Genomic DNA, 14223 nt, shown 5'->3' on the forward strand with positions numbered 1-14223 from the left:
CTAATATATATATAAAACTCCCAAATCTAAAAACAGGATTTATTATTAACAGGGCTTATTAAACTCTGGACATCAGTTTTATTTATTTTTTCCACGAATTATTGACAAAATTGTCTCAATCTGCATTCCAACCTGTGCAGCATATCACACTAATTACTTTATTGATTCATACAAATACAACTTAAAAGGAGGGGAAAACGATAAAATTCAGCTAGAGCAAATGAAAGTGGATTTTTCTTTCAGAACAAACATTCAATAGAGGCTTTAAAAAGAAACTCTCTGCAATGCAGCACTCAAACTTGTATTGCTTGTTTGAATCCCTGCCCTATCCAGTAAACTACTGATAAGTAAGTGCTTTCTCTCAGGTATGCTTCTATTTAGCATTTACATGCACACACACATGCACGCACAGATAAACAGAAAGTAATTCTGTCGTCATCATAGGTAGTGACCAATGATGCATTTACAGGCAGGAAAAGAAGGCAAAAGAAAGACTTTAGACTTCCCCCGCATCCATATTGATTAAACAAATTTGCCACAAATCATTTTACAAATGCTCAGCGGGGGGCTATAGAAGTTGGTGGAAATACCCCATTCATGCTCCGTCCTCCCCGCAGGGCTGGAACCTCGACTCTTGGCTCGTTTAAGCGTGCTGACAGTCTCTGATCCTCTGGCCATCTGCGGGGTGGGCTGGTCAGCGCTGAGGGGTCTTTGTGTTCTAAACTTTAGGAGATTTAACAGTGAAACTAGGAGAAAAAAAACCGTCTTAAGGTGAAGGATCCCCCCCATAAATCTGGTTTCTAGCTCATTTGCAAGACACACAAATCAAACTGTGAAGTCAAAATGGCGAGGAGCTAAACTGAAAGGACGCCTAAGTGAAAAACGTCTGCATGGTGAACAGCTTCAGTCAAACTTTAAGTGATTTTTTTTTTCACTGTGACTGGAAAACAAGTGGCATTCTCGGCAGCACATGGCACATGCCTGTTGGGCTCTTTCAGTGACTCATACAAATTTGAAAAAAGATTAGCCCCGCCCCCCTACCCCCCACCACCACGCTTCTCTTTGTGAATGAAAATGGGAGGAGACAGCTATGTGGAATCTATGTAAGAATGACTATTTCTGAATGCAGGTGGGTGTGTACATGTGCTGAGTTGTTGTCTGACAGTGGAAAATAACCAAAACTGCTTCAATGTTTTTCTGTTTGCAGGGGCTGCTTTTCAGCTGTTGTCATTGTTTCTGACTACTTGATTTTATCTTTTTGATAATGCAAAATTAACACAAAGAGGCAGAATACAATGCAAAGTGATCTGACCTGCCTGATGAAAACCCTTTAAAGACATTTTTATCATTCACACTCTCCAGGTCCTCCAAATGTTGAAGTAAACATCAGCTGTCCTCAGTGTGGCTGTTCTGTGTAAAGAGGCCATTCCTCCTCTTCTTATAACCTCAAACACATGGTAAGCTCCTATTATTTTAACTGCTTCCAGTTACTTCAGATCTCACTCGACCTCTGAGTGCAATCAAGGGAAGGTATGGCCACATTAAAACAACCAGGCAAACCACAGCTTAGGTTACCCTTGTTATAAAAATTAGATAACATAAATTATTAATTAGTGATGTTGATTCATAAATGATTCTTCTTGAATCTGGGAACAATTATGAATTCCTATATATAAATCCTTCAAATTACATTTTAATTGAATATACATGACTAATCTTGTCTCAGATCTATTTTAAAACTGTTTTTTCTCTTCCTAATCATTAGAAACACGTGTCTACTTTTTTGTGCCTCTGTCCATACAGAAGTCCAAAGATGATGATGAGTGGCTTCAGAGGGAACAGCTGAGTTTGTTTCTGTAGAGAACAACAAACTGGTAATGCTTACAACAGCTGTGCGACCCGAGTGTATAAGAAGGTGCTACTGAGTGGGGTTTTCACCTGTGTAACTATACACATAAAGTAGCTTTGTTATGATTAGCTCAAAACACTTTCTTAAAGTCAGATTCATGCATGTACAAGCACGTGCTCCGGATTATGCACAGCTCACGTCCCGTCAAACATTTACTGGAATCTTGAATCTATTCCTGTATTGCACAGCTCATAGACAGGCCCTAAATGCTTCCCCAGAAACCTAATCCAACAAAACAGGCCATCGCTCATAAAGACGCCACATGAGTGATGTGAGCGGAGCAAGTTATAGTGACCCTGGGACACACAACTCTTCCCTTCCCCAAACATGCAAATTCCCCTGGTTTCTACACATTTTTGATCTTTAGTAAACAACACATCGGATTCATTACAAGATGTGTCCATACACAAGTTTTGCATTACTTGTAAAAAGTTTTAGAAGAGCAGCAGCTTCTTTCAACAACAGGCTGTTCATTTCATTCTGCTGCCTGTCACTATTTGACAGCAGGTTGTTTGAGCTGCTGAGTCGTTTTTCCTTGCTTGCTGCTGCTGTTTGCATTGGTTGTCAACTGGATGACTGAGTAAACAAGAAATTGCTAATAATAAATTTTAGAGCAGACAGTTAAATACCTTGCAAACACATCGCACTGTATAGTTTGATGCTGTGTGCATGAATATGTTTTTCAGATAAATATAAAAGTATGTCTAATGAACCAACTCCAGTGGCTTAAAACATGAGAATGAAGCTCGTGTTCAATATGAAAATAATTACAAATTCATATTTTGTATGCTCATCGATAGTGTGTAGGTTCCCACGTGCACACTCCGCTATGTAACTCTTCTTCAACTCTTTCTACCCGATCTAGTCGGAAGTTACAGAGGCTTGGTCCTCCAGACAATGAGATAAATATACTACTCCACCCTTGCCTGCAGATTTTTCTCATAAAAAACCCTTTGATAGTTTAGCCATCTGGCTGAGCCAAAAAAGTCCTCATAAAAGAGGCCCAAATAAGGTCAGGGGTCACTCCCTCCCTAGGTCAGGGGCCCTGGAAGGTTGTTATAGTGGACTTTACTAAAGTTGTCAGCTCAGATCCCCTTGACAAATTAAAGCACATTCTTCTGTTTTTTACTAGTATTCCATTACAGTCAGACTTCCCTAAAGGAAATGTTTTTCAGGACAGATGAGAGGTCGGATACACTGATATGAAATATGAACTCACCTGGGTAGTGTAGGTTGGGACATGAATCATTAGTTTTTCATCAATATTTGATGATCAAAATCCAGTTATTTATCAGTGTTGACCTTTTTCTTTTCAAAACCATTATCTATGTGCGGATGAGAAAACGGCCTTTACTCAACACATAGTACATTAAAGGTGCACTGACAGCCTGTCATTAACCCTGACCTGTCTGAGCCTCCGTCCAAATGTCCAGAGGATGAAAGGCTCGGACTGGAGTTATCTCGCAGACGCATTTAACTGACTGCTTTCTGTGTGTCAGCACACAGAAACTGACTGCTAACACGACACAGACACTGGGAAGTTTAACGCACAGACTGCAGAGATTTCAAGCTACTGTTTCACATTTGCAAACTTAAAATTGGACACATTTCGATTTCTTGCTCAACTATTGGACGAGATGTTTGACTCATGTTTGTAAGGTTAATATGAGGCTTCAGCATAAATCGTAGCTTAGCATGAATACAAAGAAAGAAATATGTTTGGCTCAGTCTCTCCAACGGTTAAAGCAAAGCAAACAAACAAACTGCATATAAAAGATGGCATTTAGCCACTGGGATATCACTGAATAATTGTGGAAGTTGGGGTCGTAACCAGGGTTAGCACCTGTAGTCTAATGACCAGTAGAATGACCAGCTACACTTCCAGACCATAGTAACCTCACAGCTGTTTTTTAAGCCTGTATTTTGGTGGCTGACAGTGGGGAAGAAATAGTAAAACTGTGGGAAAGACCAGGGGAACAACACAGTAGATTGGCCTTGGTATGGAGTTGAACCCAGGTACCTCAGACTTATATCTATGTAACCTGCTCAACCCAATGAACTAAACAAGCACCCTCAAAAACTGTTTTAAAGCCCTTTTGGACATTTTGGCCACTACGAAATGCCCAAAAGGAAGCCACTACATTGTTGTTTTTCTTTTTGAAGACAGAAGTGAACCATTTAGAGAAGATGGTTGTCAGCTAACGCTAGCAAAATTAATTAAAACTAGCCAGGTATATTTTAAAAACCCCTCCAAACATTTAAAGATTTTTTAAAAATATTATATAGTATATATTATAGATACTAATTCTTGATTTTCATTTTTATCATTAAATGAAATGTTATGTTTTCCATTTGCGTTCATTTCGCGTGTCACATTCAACAGCTGTCATTGCTAAATATAGAAGTGAGATTATAAAAGAGAAGAGCAGCTGATTTTCCCTAATAATAAAAAAATATTCCAAATAAATACCTGGAGGAATTACCAAGATGGCTGCTTAGTGGTGAGGCTTTTAGATGGACTTAGGTTCAACCAAGGAACAATGAGGTCACATACAAAGACACATTGTTTTTTCCTACAGATCTGAACCAAGCTAGTAATTTAGCATATAGATACAAAGCACTATTGTTTATGAATGTACTATTGTCATCTAACTCTGTAAGGATGAATGTAAATATACTGCTTAAATATACTGCTTTATCAGCCATAAATATAAGACAGATGGGAGGAAACATCTGTGGCTATATGACAAAAAAGGCGATTTTTCTTAAACAGGCACTAAATCATTATCAGAGATGAGGTGGGAGAATAGGAACTGAGCATTCATACATCTGTCTTTATACCCTGCGACTTTCACACATCTAAGGATGTGTTTGGTTTCACCCCACATGCATTCAAAAACCCATTAAAAAAGTTGAACAAATGCTGAGCATATGACAGCCCCTATGCGACTGTGGGAAGGACTACACAAAGGCAAGTGTTTTCCACCACACAGCTGCTCAGTTGGAAATTTGTCTTGTTCCCATTGTCTTACTCTTTAAAAGAAGTGCTAAAGCTCTCACTCCATGCTCCAGTCACTTCCTAAGAAAGGTGCTATTGGATGATACATGTGGCAGAGTGTCCAGTTTCAGGGGAAATGGTGAGAGAATTAGTAGGGGACGATGAGCTCCATTAAACACTGAAGAAGTGGACCTGGAAAGGGTGTCTGGAGTAATCAGCGGTGCACAATCTACAGGTGGGGTATGGGAAAAGAGCCCCCGCCAGACTAAAATCATATCTTTAGTGACCACAAAGTGTATGGATTTTTATTATATATTGTTAAAGAATTCACAGCATTGTTATTATAAATAAAACAATAATAAACTACAAAAGCAAACATTGCTTTGAGGTTTTAATGAATGATTTCTCATAAAAAATTGCTGTTTTTTCTTATATTTTCTGTAAAACAAAGTTTAAAATTGACAGAAATAGAAAAATAAAGCCTTAAAATTCCAAACAGACAGATCGGCAAACCTTTACAAAACACATCTCTTTTGACGCTGCGACTGAAAATGAGAACATTTTTCTCACAGAACTTTTGCCTGAGGGTCCGAGTATGAGGGGGGGCTCCATCACAGCACACTGTTATTAATCTTAGTTAATTGTAGGCTTCTCCATTCAAACACCACGCAGCTGTATTTTTCATCATTAAGCCTGTGTTTATAGTTGGAGGAAATTGGCCTACAATGTAAGTGATAGATAATCAAATCTCAAGAAAACTAACAGCTTGTGGTCAGCTACCACAAACCACACACTGTTTATCCAAGCATTCATCCTCTGAACATGGGGAGAATTCATGCTTTAAACATGAATTAATCAGTTACAAAGCAATCTGAGCCATTGTAACTGTTACCTAATTTACAGACTGTTATTGTCTGTATAGAAGTTTTATTTTTTAGTTATTATCCATATATTTGATTGCACTTTAGTTGTGCTCCATCTTAACCAATCATAATTGATTGATTGGACAATATTTATTTTGCTAATATTTCACATCATCCCGACTGAGGAGATTCTGCATAATAAATACGACTTAACTTCAAGTAATGTCTTTTGCTTTACATGTTTTGTTCTGTTTTTATAGTGTGGTCATAATAAATTTATAGAACGCTTAAACTTATATAGTTTTTTTAAAGCACCTGATTTTATGTTTTCTTTCATGTACTTTTTCTGTGAGTTGGATGTGGCATTCCTTCACTGGCCAAAACACAGCTTGCATTCCATTTGTTGCACGGTGATGGCATCCTCTTTTGAAAAGGAATGCATCATGGTGGAATAATTGCCCTACTGCTCTCAGTCCACTTAGTTAAAAGGGATTCAGATGGTTTGGGATCTCTGTCTCTCTTCCCCCTCCACCACCTCTCCTCTCATGGGGCAAGGAGAAGAGGAGAGTCTGAGGGGGATGGGTGTTTGACTTGGGAGAGCAGAAACTGGGAGGGGGGTTGAGTATTTACATAAATGGCCAATCTAAGTTTTTCAACCTCCATTTTAATCTACAGAAACTTAAGGCAACCTTTGCCCTAAAATGACGACCCCGTCTTCTCCTTATCGATATCTAAAGTTAACACGTAGGCTGGCATTCCACAAAGATTCCATGCATTAACTTTCCAACAGAAAGTGACGCGCACAACTAACAGACATGGATATTGGATTATTGCGGCATTTTAGAGGTCACATGATCCTCTCGGATCATGCTCACCTCTCGTCGGCTGCTGGGAGGTCCACCGAGTTGCGGTGGTGGAATAAGTGATCGCATGAGGCTGTGGCTTACCTCAGCCTACACATGCATGTTCACACACACCCCCACATGCACACAACTACCTACATTGCACTTGTTAATCATGGTTTAGCAAGCATAACAGGTTCTGGAGTTTTAAAGTAATTTGCTTTTTAAAACTTTCTAGTGGGCGTATCGCTCATGAAATACTCATTAATGCGCACTTAAATTAGTCTCTGGCTATTCAACTACAGGATGATACTTCTAATGGAACAATAAATAAATAAAATATACTAAAAGTCATAATTTTTATTAGGAAGAGTAGCTGATTTTGAAATAAGCATAATTAACTATGACTTAAAAAGGCATCCCGTGCTTTGGAAGTTTCAGTTGTTCATAAACATTTAGATGCTTTTATAGTATTTGAAGTTTATTCATTGCTTGATTTCAGTGCTCATTTCAATTATATTACTGACTGTCATCTGCAATGCTGTACTGTCATACTTGTGTACTTTTGTCCATCCTACTGTGTCAATCTTATGTTTTCGACTTCTCCCTGCTGTGGGGCTAATTAAAACAATTTCAAGGACAAAAGAGGAGAAGCTATTGTATCGCACAACCAGCAGTGCAACAGACATGGTGTCAGAGGCGTGCAGTTGTCAGGGATTAGCTCCCCTTTGCTGGCACAGATGGATACATCAGCCACCACCACCACCACCAGTGATGAGTGGCTGAGCATGGGCAACTGCCTCAAATGAGCTTCTAGCAGGAATTCAGGTCCAAAATCATACGACAAGACAACCACATCTGCATTTTAGGAGGATGACACGAAACAAAGGGTCAGTTTTGATTAACCTGTTGCACTGCAGATTTGTGGCAATAGACTAAACCTGCTGATCAAGATAAACATAATGCATATTCAGGCATTTGAAGCAGGTTTTGTTAGAAGTAAAGCAAGCTGACTGGAACTAGTGGCACCGCTATTTTGTCCCACATTATGAAATCAAAGCATTAAACAAAACAAAAATGATGTTTTATGTAAATTAAATTAAAATTCTCTGTATTATATCAGTTAATAAGGAGCTATAATAATGCAGCTGGCATAGTATTATTAGCTGTTCTTCCCACCCAGAAACTGGCGACTAGTCGCTCCTATTTATGGGAACAAACATTCCCAACACCCAGATCTTTCTTCACATTCCTGAGCTTTGTTGAGCCCACCCCCTTTCTAAAACGGAGAGATCTGATGGTGACAAATCTTCAAACCAGCTTCCTCTTTTTCCTTTCAACTCAAGTAATGGCCCAGTGAACTGGATTCTCTGTCCTGACTCACATCCTCTGTGCCATAATATTTATGCTGCCTATTCAAATGGTGGCATGATCAAATTGCTGCATGAATCACACCACAGGCACCAGCTCACTAAATTACATCCTGACTAAGAGTCTGAATATTAGTCTGGGATAATGTGATATTAGAAACAATGGCTTACTTTCCCTGTATTATTTATTAAGTTAATTTATTGCACCTCTGATGACCGCAGCTGCTAGCCTAACCTGAACTGCATATGAATCTGGGTGGAAATCTTGCTAACTGAGGCGCTGACAGTGAATGCCTCATCCATGCTTTTAGGGCATTGTTGTTATCTCCGTGGCCAGGTCAGACTTATCTCACAGAAGGAACTGTATGTGAACAGAAACAATAGGCTTGATTGAGTGCATTCCCCACAAGGTGTTAGGTTACACGAGCCTGGTCTATTTAATAGATGATATCTGTCTGAAGGCACTTTGCCACATGATCTTTATCCCAAGAGAAATGGTTCATTATTCATAAACTAATTAATTTTCTGTCATGAAGACGTGATAGCAGGAAACAACCCGAGTCGACTTCATAACAGGGTAATACAATCGAGTTTGAGCCGAGAATTGTTAGAAAAAATATGTAACTAATCAATTAGTCATTTTAAAAATCATATCCAACCATGCCAATTATTTAATTTACATTTGAAGAAAATACATCTCATCCATAAGTCCTTGTGCATTCATTCATAGGCTCACATACCCCCTACTTGATTTTTAGAAAGACACAATAATGCAATTAGCTTAACAAAGAAAATGGTAATCCACGAGCCAGTATGAGTGCATGGGTGGGGTGCATCTGTAACGACCCGAGAATGACTCTGAGAATGCTTCTGAGGAATTTTCACACCAATAAGCTGCAGGAGAGCCAGACTGAAACAGCAAAGTAGTGCAACTGAGAAAACAGGGGAAAAAAACCCAACTTCCATTCAAAAAAGCATGAATTTCACAAAGCCTGCCTCCTATGCTTTAGTCAGGGGTTCAAACGTAAACATTATTATGAAAATAAAGCCATCAATTAAACGGCGCAAAAAACGCAAACCAGTCCTCCTAGTCTGTATTTACATTTATCAGTAACAGTAAGATCCATTATCAGACCACCAGCAGATACATAGCTGGGGGTAGATTCACATATGCTAATAAAGCAGATGTCCAGAGTCCTCAACACATTCCAGGCAGCCTATAAAAACAAAGTGTCTTTCTTCCCCTAGGAGCAGTGCCCCATCCCTGACTGTCTCCAACAGTCACAAAGATTCATATAAACACTTGGTGTTATAACCTGATAATCCCAGCCATGCTCAGGCTCTCCCTGCCACTGTTCCTAAAACAACCACAGCATTTTGATCTCTTCAGACTACAGCTCCCCTCATTTTGGGAGTACTCTGCATGTTTGGCCAAGGTGTTGGTCATTGTTTGAAAAATTTCCATGACACTGGAAGTTTCGGCCAACGTCTCTGTGTCACTGCTGTCCAGTGTGCTGGACTCCAGCTAAATTCATCAGCCATTGTTTTCTCTGCGCAGGCATTTATGATGTCACTGCAAACATAAGCTTTGTCCTCAGATGAAGGATCAGCCAAGGTTCGTGCCCTTATGGGGTCAAACAAACATCAAATATGGACAAGCTATGACTTTTCATGGGGTTGGGTGGACATTATGGTGGTACAAAGACAACTTTATTTAAAGGTTAAAAAAAGGCTGGCCATCCCCAATTCACCAAAGCTTTTTCACTAGTAACAGTAAAACTGGAAATGTCTTCTTCTCTATCATATTAATTATGATATTAATACTAACAGAGAGTCAAAATCTTACCCTTCATCTCTTCACCATTCCATTCCTGAGCATCTCAAACATTTCTATGGGTCTAGCAGTGACTCCTGCAGTGTAGTAAATGATCAACAATGATAAAAAGGTTATACAAAAAAGATACACTAAAGAAATTACAGGTAGGATGCAATAAATGTATGTAGGGCCACCACAATAGATTTAGGGATATAAAAGTATTTCTGCAATTCTTTAAAAAGAAAATCTTTTATTTATTATGTGATTTATTAAGTAAAATACATCAAACACACAAAAAGAATAAAAACTGGAGAGATTTTTGACGGGGATGCAGTTTTAAAAACCCCACATTTCTCAGCTGAAGTGTTTCAGATCCACCAAAGGCTTCAGTGTTTCCCATTGTATAAGAATTATTGAGGCAGCAGTATCTGTGCGCATTAAGCACTCTGAAAGCACACATGGTAAACAAAGACTTAAGCGCATACACAAGCATGTGCGCGCACACGCACACACAACAATGGCTTGTATGTCAAAAGATTAGATTTCCATCGTGTTTGTTGTTTTAGGATAAGGCATGTGTGAACAGAGAAAATATTTTGCTTGCTCATAGGCATCTGCTGAAAACCAATGGAATTTCTAAAATTGTAAATAGGTTTGTTTGCTTATGCAACAGTTTTGTTCCTCCTTTGAGGACAATATTCACAGTTAACACATAAGTATTGATTCAAAAGCCACATGTGTAAAAAGCAACTCCTACCAGGGACTAACAACCAGTGTGTCCTTATAATAAACACATCAGTAATTGTACAAATACCCTTATTATCAAACTTACTATGACCGAAATTATGGAATGCTTAACAACAATCAAATCACCGTATAAGGGCAGTCTGATGAAAACAAATGTTGAAGCACACAAAAACTGACTGTGCTGCTCTGCAAACTATGAGACTATGCGGACAGAGAACACACAAAGCAACATGCTGACATATGAGAATGATCAAAGGTTGTCGCAAAACCGAGCATAAAAAAACAAATCCCATATCTGCGCAGAGCCAAACCTGATGGCCCAAGACTAACACTTGGCTCGGGTTCCCAGCAAAACCTGCGTTCGACCATATATGGAATAAAAGAAAACAACCGAGTGCTTGTTTCCCTTTGAATATATGGCACTGATGTGCAAGGCCAAAATCATTAAAACATGCATTTGTATAGGGTTAGCGGCACAGAAACAAGACAGGAAAACAATAGCTAAATGTCTTTGTTCCTGAATCACAAAAGCTGATAGCCGGTTATTTGCATTCACAAGATTACGCGCAGCTATCGCTGCAAAACGGTGAAGCCCACATTGTCACAGAAGAATAAAAGACATTATTTTAAAAGGCACTGGCTCTGCATTGAAGAGCAGGAGATACTGTAGCATTCTTTTGTCCACTAAAGGACTTTTATGGGCTCTGGTGCTCCCACTGCAGCCATGCCTATTGGCCCAAAATTATACTTATTTTTCTGCCCTCACCCCGAGGACTGGTTTTAAACTCTGCTTTCAATCTTAAAGTAACAACAACAAAAGGGCCTGTCAGAGTAATGCTTCCTGACAGCCCAAGATAGACGACAAAAGACAAAAACAACACCCCAAACACTCAAATGCTAAATAAATACCACAAAATAGTGTCAAAGCTTTGACAGAGTGTGAAAAACTCAAGAATCACAGGAACAAATTTGAGCAGCTTCGAATTGTGCCCGAGTTCATTAAAGAAGAACAAACATGCAGCGTGAAATATACAACCACCCACAGAGGCAAAGTCATTTTAAATCCAGAGTTTGCCCTAAAGTGATACTATTGATTCCTCTTGTAGACGCTACAATAGCCTAATAATGTCTCAGCAAATAATCACATTGCATTCAGAAAGGCAAAGTGAGGTGTCTTTTTGTCCCTCGGCTGATCAAATACCGCTTTCATCATGAATTTCTATCGCAAAGACAAAAAGAATTGAACACAGACAAGATAAAAGCCTCCAGTGCACTAAGAAATCAAAATTCACTTAAGATGTCAATAGTGTCACAGCCAAAAGATGCCTGCATCGGAAAAACAAATCCATATCAATACTTCGCCAATCAGTTAATTTCATTAAGGCATTCAATGCCATTTACTGATGGGATTGCAAATTGTGTGCAAACAAACCAAAGGTCAGAGATGCATTGTTGAACCGAGCGACAGATTGTATCTGAAGGAGAGAAAAACTGTTTGGACTCGGTGGCTGATTTATAGCTACCTCTGATGACAGAAATGAACAAACTCAATTCATTTAGGTTTATTTTACTACCTTGTGACATTTTCACACTATTTAGAGCACCGGCAGTTTTTTGCCAAAGTGTCATCTTGCTCTGGTTGTTGTCCATCTTTCCATCACCTGGTCCTTTCTGGATCTATTTATGTCCAGAAGGAATGCATCACAAGTTACGATTTCTTTAAGCAGCTGTGAGTGGAAATTGCTTTTTGGGAAGCCATTTATGGCCCCCATTCAAAGGCTGGCATCTCAAACACAGGAAGGAAGGAACACAGAAGTGCTATACAGTATGAAGAGCTTCATTTTAAACTCCTCCTACCATTTATCAAAAAAGAAAAGCAAGAAAGCTTTAGAATTTGCCAACAGAATGCACTCCAGTTAGCTTTGAAATATGAAAACAAGCTTACAGACCAAATTGGGTATGATTTATACTGTAACCGAGTCACTATTTTTCCAAAAAATGTAAACAGAAAAAGTAAATAAATATAACATCAACTCTCTTCAAACCTTCTCCCCAAGTAGGGCTCTTAAGACATTGTAACCCATAGAAAAGGCACTTAACCCAGCTATGACGTCACATGTGGAAGAGAAGAAGGGGGAAAGAAAGGGTCTGTCCTCCTCAAGGGTGCTTAGGATTATGGCCTGGAAGTCTGTTAGATAATAGATCAAAGAGATACATCAGAGTGCTTTGTGGTTTTCCCACATAACACTCATCTTCATGCATAATGGAATTTCAGGATTTTTTTCCCCTAGTTCCACCTGAAGAAGAGGTAACACAAAATGGTTCAAAAAATCTGAGTTTGAGTGCAGGCACTCATAATGCAACCCAAGTGCAGAACTGATGCAGATTTAGTTTGCATACTGCTCTCTTTGTGGTACATTCTTCACTATAAGCTGGCTTTATGTAGCTTAAATCATACAAGAAACAAAACCAAACTTCAGATTTTCCCTTCTTTTTAGGTGCAGAATGAGTATTTTGAGCTGTCATTTAATTTTAAGGTAGAAAATAGAAAAATTGTACAAAAAGCACAGCAAACAATCTAAAGAGCTTGCTTAAGTTTACATAAATACACAAAAAAACAAATATGGTAATCACCATCTACGAATAAAAAGTTTTATTGTTTAAAATTGAACCTAAAACAAAAGAATGTTCAATGCCAACCTGACTAGTAGTAGTAGTTTCTGTGGCATCAGGTGGTATTAAAAGTTAGCACTGTTATCCATGGAAGCTTTTTTCAGTCACTGGAAACAATTGAGGTAAGTTGAAATTTTAAGTTATCCTATAAAGGATACAATGGGTTATATGTCAAACGATTAGATTTCTACCATGTTTGTTGTTTGAGGACCTGCGTGAACAGGAAATAAGTAGCATTTTAATTTGATAGGTCAAATACTGCATTCACAAGTAAAACAATTATTAGCAAATGTAGGCTAAAGCTAGCACTCTAACCAATCAGCACACAATTAGCTTAGTTTGGAGACAACCAAGTCTCTAAAACAATATGCCTAACCCTTTCATAAGGATGTCTCAAATTAGCACCCTAAAATTTCAGTTCAAAACAGAATTCACAAAATAAAAGTAACTACGCTTTCTTACCCAGCTAGGCTAGCTGTTTTTCCATATCCAGTGTTTATGCTAAGGTAGCTGCCTCCTACTCCTAGCTTCACATTTAATGACAGACACAGCAGTCATTTCATATCAGTTCAATTCTTGGCTAGCACTTTCAAAAAGACACAATGTATCAACCTTCAAGTGAGTAGCAGTCGTATCTTATAGAAACACAGTGGTATAAAAAAGTGCAGCATTTCTCAAGAAAATTAGTAATATGGGGATATTATAGAAAAGCCATCCTTCATATATTTTCAGTGTTAAAGCGCACAAACTATAGTAATGCCCTTGCTAGCTACAGTCCCCTGTCTAAAACGCAAACCAACTCTCTCAACCTATAGTGCTGGCAAACATTTTTTTTAAACCATCAAACCACTTCATCTGAGTTTGTGGCCATGCTGAGCGAGAAAATGTAAGAGTCTGCTTCAGCAGAGCCATTAGTGCTCAGAGACCAGAAAGAAATCAATGGTCAAGTGTTTACACAGGAGAATCCTATTCAGGTGCAGCATCCGCTCTCTGCAAATACTAAGT

General features: G+C 38.7%; 1 protein-coding gene across 2 annotated transcripts in view; it reads right to left on the bottom strand.

Annotated features, from left to right (window-relative positions):
* The window catches only part of sall4 (spalt-like transcription factor 4), a 29258-nt gene extending 15050 nt beyond the window's left edge, over positions 1 to 14208 (bottom strand). The window contains exon 1 of one of the 2 annotated variants that reach the window (XM_005448374.4): positions 13681 to 14208. The gene's annotated coding sequence lies outside the window, so the exon portion shown is untranslated. Of the gene's footprint in view, positions 1 to 590; positions 679 to 13680 lie in introns of those variants that run through there. The other variant, XM_025901665.1, reaches the window with a different exon arrangement.
* Between the last annotated feature and the right edge of the window lie 15 nt (positions 14209 to 14223).

This window comes from Oreochromis niloticus, linkage group LG20 (assembly GCF_001858045.2).
Source record: "Oreochromis niloticus isolate F11D_XX linkage group LG20, O_niloticus_UMD_NMBU, whole genome shotgun sequence".
Taxonomy (NCBI): Eukaryota; Metazoa; Chordata; class Actinopteri; order Cichliformes; family Cichlidae; genus Oreochromis; species Oreochromis niloticus.